Consider the following 6000-nt stretch of genomic DNA (forward strand, 5'->3'; position numbering starts at 1 on the left):
TTTAGACAGTTTTTGATTTATTTTTCAGGCTGCACCTCAAACCTACCTATAGCTCACCCCTTATACAACTGAGGCATAGGAAATCAAACATTTTGTCAACGGCTGTCAAATTTTTCATGGAGATAAAACTGTACATGTAAAAATATCTCTAAAACGAGTGTGTTTATACTGAAACTTATAATTTTACTCATTGTTTTATTTTTCATATTACTTTAAAATCTTACTCTCCAAAGGTAAATTATTCTAATTTACCTAGTTTATTTCAAACAGATCATGTTTGTGAAGAAGAGTTTATGCCTAACATGCTTTAACCTGTATGTTCCCAATATCTACACTTATTACATTACTGTTTCATACCTCTAGAGGGCAGTAAGTGTATTTGTTCTTTAAGATAATGCATGTTAACTTATAAAAAATATAAGTGCAGCTGTGTGATTTAGAAATATACGAGCCAAGGTATACAGCTAGATATGTACCTATACTTGTATTTGTGTGAGTTATCTTCATCTGATGAAGAGACAGATGGACAGATAGACAGACAAATACAGACCCATTAAGGGGTCTAAGACAGAAAAAATTGATAGTGATTTGCTGTCTCTTCTAACTGATCTTGAAATAATCTGTTTCATCCTAAATCCTAAGTGTCTGCATAATTTTGTAGGCCTAGAATTAGGGCATTGTTTCTCTATTTGAGATTAATACTTAGCAAATAAAAATTTTAAAAAACAGGATGATGACTGCCACTAATATAAGGTCTCAAAGCCTGAGGTAAGTTTTTAATCTTAAAGCTATATGTACACAGTTGACCTCAAAACTGAAAATTTTCCATTATTATTGAACGATAGTAAAGTCGTATATAAGAGTAACTAATATAAAAGAAATCATCTTTTATATGCATTTTGAGGTAAATGTGGAAAGTTATAGCATCGGAACATTTTGTCCTCATTTCTTTTGATAGAGTTTCATGAAATATAGAGGCTGTTTATGACTTAAATGATCAAGGAAAATACAATCGGAGAACACAATCACCAGTATTATTTAAAGAGACAAATGTTTCACTGAATTGCATTCCTTTTCATATTCTTTACTTGGTATTCTAGACAAAATGTTGATTTTCTAAGTAAATTTCACTGTGGTGCTTGTGGTTATGATTATTTAAATGTAGTTGTTCAGTGACAGTTATTTAAGTGAAGTGCCATACCAAATAAATCAAAGGAAAAGAAAATCCTTTCTTGGGATTTACCACAAGATGGAGTAAATTGCTAATCGGAAAAACAGTAACTGCTCTGCAGTATTTTTAAGGATGTTTTACTCTGTTTCCTCTAATTATGTCTTTGCTCTACTGAGACGGTAAGAGTTTCTCAGGAGCAATTTTCTTAACGTTCTGAATAGAAATATTTTTATTCTATATGTTTACAAACCTTTAATCTGTGCAATGAAAAGGATGTAACAGGATCATGAATGAAATCATTTTTTTTGTTGTTATTGAAGACAAGTGCTCAGTATAGTGATGAAATTTAAAACAATAATGAAAACTATTTTGACACCAATTAATTGAACATTCATAGAGCTCATCACATGGGTTCATTATTTTGCCTTGTCATTTTTGTCATCGAGTCATACAACTTTGGAGCTGAATATCTAGGCTGGCTTCACTGCATTGCAAATAAATGAAATAAAATGGGGACCATCTATACCATTACACATTATTACCCAAAGACTGGATGAATTACATTGTTCAACTTCGAGTAAATGTTATTTATTGTCACACAATACTGCCTGGTGAATAAATTGCACTTGATGTCATTAAAAAAGAACTTTAGTGACCCTTAAAATAGCCTGTTTCCCAATATATTCCAATGAATTCTGCCTTATTAAAAAAAAGGGGAATGTTGTTGAAGACATTGTCACAACAGTGAGGACTGCCCATAAATAAGACTGACCCGCAAAGTATTTCACAAGTAAGTGTCACAATAAACACTGCAGTCCACCAGAATAACTTTCTACATAGCGGTGTTATTGAGCTATAAGTCACATACCACACGATTCGCCCGTTTAAAATGCACAACTCAGTGTTTTTTAGTATGTTTGTAGAACTAGGCAGCCATCACCACGGTCTAACTCTTAAATATTTTCATCACCCCCCACCTAAAAAAAAAACCCTCTACCTTTTAGTAGTCACCCACATTTCCTCCCAACTCTTCCTGCCACAGGAAATCACTAAGCTACTGTCTTTACAGATTTTCCTACTTTGAATATTGCGTATAAATTGAATCGTATAATGTTTTTGTTGTTTTTTTGTTTTTTGTTTTTTTTTTTGCACTGGCTTCTTTCCCGTGGCTAAACATTTTTAAGTTTCATCCATTTTGTAACATGCATCAGTACTTCATTCCTTTTTATGACTGCATAATATTCTATTATATGAATAGATTACATTTTATTTATAACAAGGTGAGTTGAAGGCATATGACCTAGGCATTAAGTTTATGGTCCATAAGAGCCCATATCACTTTCATTTTCCACCTAGTTCTCTCTCTTTTTAAAAAATGTATTTTAATAATTTAAGAACAATTGTGATGAAGCAAGTTTTGGCACCAATCCTAGTACCATGATTTACTGAAGGACCCTTTTTCGTTTTGACTCAAGGATTTAATGAAAATATTTTACTATGCTTTTACAACTTTTCAGAAATGTCGTTTACCATGATTCTTGATGATTGTGATAATTCCACACAGGTAATCTTCTCAAGCTCTTTCCTTGGCCACTGGTTCTCACGGTCACAGCCTTCACCTTGAAGCACCAACAATCTTACCCTCCATATTCTTTGTTTTAGTCAACTCTCTGAGTACGCTACTTATTCCTACCTTTTTTCTTCTAATACCCCAAACGCTTTACCAACGTTTGTCCCCATAAGAACCTACTATCCACTGATTCTACTGCCTTTTCACTGTCCTGAGTCACCTGAGGGCTTTTGCTCTCGCCTTACTCAGGCTCAGTTCCAATGCCCACTGGTATAACCACTCCTGTGCTGAAACCCGACACACAATGACTGAGTATCTACGACGGGCCGACTCTGATCTCAACTGTTTCCCTTTCTTTACTCCCAGTTCTTTGTCCTTTCACATTCTCTACCTGCCACCTTGCACGAAATGCCCTAGCGGCAGATGACAACCGTCCAGAAGTAGGATCCAGTGATCCTTACAAGCAAGTGTCAGGCGAACAGAAATCCAGTCACCGTGACTGGATACCAGACCGTTTCGGACTCAAGCCGAAGGCCGCCTCTCTAAGGGAACTGGACTCTTACACATTGAGGCGGTAAGAGTGAAGAGTGTTAAGAAATGATTGAGGAAGACAATATAGGTGACAAAAAACGAACTTCGGCACTTCATATTTATGGTAATGTTGATACTACTTGTCATCTAAAACGGGTGTTTCATGTACCCAAGTGTGTCTATACACCTATATGTTAATGTACACCCTCGTTATTCAGAAATATCATTCTCAGACCCACGACAGATTGACATTTATAGTGTAATACACTATTTTTACTAGCGAGTAAACATTAGAAACATTTTCCCAAGTTTTACGGCTTTATGTTTGTTTGTTTTGCTTGAATATACTAGTTAGCTAGTTTGAGTTCTCCCAAGGGTCTGTTAACTCAGTATACGGTCTGCTTTTTTAATCTTTTGTATTGGTTAGCAGAACTGGACATGTCAAAAATATTTATTAAATAAGCTAATTCAGGCAAAGGACTATTCCATAGCTATTTTACATATCTTCACAATTATACTTATATCAGAGTCAGAACATAAACTAACCACATAAGTTTTAAGTAGAACAAACTATATTATTTTTCCATTACATTATTGCTTGATTATGACCCTCATACCTGGGGAAAAGAGACTTATATCATTTGATTTCTAAAATGTTATATACGGAAAGTACATAGGTCATATTAAGGCTCAGAAACAGATTCACAGTATTAGCATTTTAAAGATACATAATTAAATTCATTAGGTAACCAAATTAGTAAATATAAAATATAATTGAATACAAATAATATTTTAATGATATAAAAGGCACTGCAATTTATTTATTATTTAAGTATTATTCAGTTGTAGATTCTCACTAGGTGGCAGACTTGGATAATGCATTCAGTTTCTCAGTTTAAAACGCCATAAACGGTATCGGCTTATTGCTTCAGAACAGAAGAGACACATCACACAAATATTGTCTTATCTAATTTCAGCTCCACGAGTGACTTAAATGCAAGGACCCAATCAGTCGATCATATTATCAGTTAACTGTCTAATTTTAAGGCAGGAATTTTACTTTGCTTCTTTTTGCATCTTGGAGACCGGAGCTTCCGCTTTCAGTTGAGTCTCAGTTGAGTCTCAGTGTGTTAACTGACGTTGTAACTGACATGTCTGCCTTTCTCTTTGGTGTACTTGACCCCTTCCTGTTTGGGGTAACTGACAAGTTGTAGAGCATGCGAGCTCCCTCTCTGGGCCTTTTTCACCCCAATGCTAGCTGAGGTTTCCTTTATTCATTTTCACAGTGACATTGTTATTTTAAAATATTTCTTAAATGCTTTTGGAACTCCCAGATGGTAAGCAATTTGGCAGATGGTACCATTTCCTGGGCTTACCAGATGGAATTGTGCCGGCCGAAAAGTCAGCTGGTCTTTTTTTCCATTGGGCCGCTCTTCTAATTTTTAAAAAATTTCTGAAAAAAATGAACTTTAATTTATCAAATTTGCTATCATTGGTGACTTTCGGGAGAGAAGAACTTCTAAAAAATACAGATTACATGGTGTTTCTATGTAAACTAGTTAAATTACAATACCCTGTTCAAGATTTTATCTACTAAACCAAAAACGCGCAAGCAAGAATTGAGAAATTACTTCTTTGTAACAGAGATTTACTAATTAATAAAATATAAGGCGCACTACTAGTACTGAGGGGAAGACTTTGCCTTTCTAGTTGCCAGAATTCAACAGGAGAGCTACAGCATAAATAAAACCAACCAGATTTTAGTGCAAGACGTAGTATAATAATCCATGTAAGCCAAATGCTAAGGAGGCCATGTGCACAGAATGATTCTGACTGTGAGCAATTTCAAAACTTCTTTTCAATTAGACTCGAGAGGAACTTTAAACAATGGTTGGGACATCAAAATGCAGAGAATGAGGAGGATAGTAAGAGGGAAAGAAAGTGCATTTCAGCAGACGGAACGAGAGAAAAAACGCTACGGAAATGGCCGTGCACCGCCACCCAGACACGGTGCCGACGGTGCGTCTGACGCTGTGTGGGTCCTTCTCAAACCGTGGTGTGAGCTTCTCAACGCCCTGCTTTACGTATCCTGAGACTTAGGGTTTCCTTAACCAACTCAAGGGAATGGAGCTATTGTAAACACTGATGAACTGCACAAACAAAATCATTTTTAACATTAAAAATCAGCAAAAGAAATTACGTTCTGGTTGTCATTTTGCTGATATGATTCCGACCAAACAGTGCTGCCTACCTAGATCAAGACACACGATGGTATTTGCTCCCAAAAGGGAGGCGAAGCCACGTGATACTGGCTTTATTTCTTCTCCTAAGGAGCAGATTCCATGAAACACCTGATAATAACATAGTTTTCAATGGCTTTAATTAGACAAGGCCCAGATGTCTGTCCATTAAGACAACCAAAGGACACACGAATTTCATAGATACCTCTGAAAGAGTACTTTTAAGAATGTTTCAGTGTCTTCACTGAGGTAGATGAAGGGACAGGTGACAGGGATGGCCTGGCCACAGGCTGGGGAACGACGGAGCCTTTCAGGTGGCCATGCCGGCGGGCCCACCCTCCCTGGGGGCAGGGACAGGCCTGGCGAACCATGGCTCAGCATTAGGGAGGCAGAGCATGGAGACGTCAGCCCCCCACCGTAGGGGGCTGGACCTCAGACACCGGGCCGCATCTTAAGTGTGTCCCTCTCTAAGGCACCCCCATCTGCTC

The sequence above is a fragment of the Rousettus aegyptiacus genome, unplaced genomic scaffold (assembly GCF_014176215.1).
Source record: "Rousettus aegyptiacus isolate mRouAeg1 unplaced genomic scaffold, mRouAeg1.p scaffold_m13_p_18, whole genome shotgun sequence".
Lineage (NCBI taxonomy): Eukaryota > Metazoa > Chordata > Mammalia > Chiroptera > Pteropodidae > Rousettus > Rousettus aegyptiacus.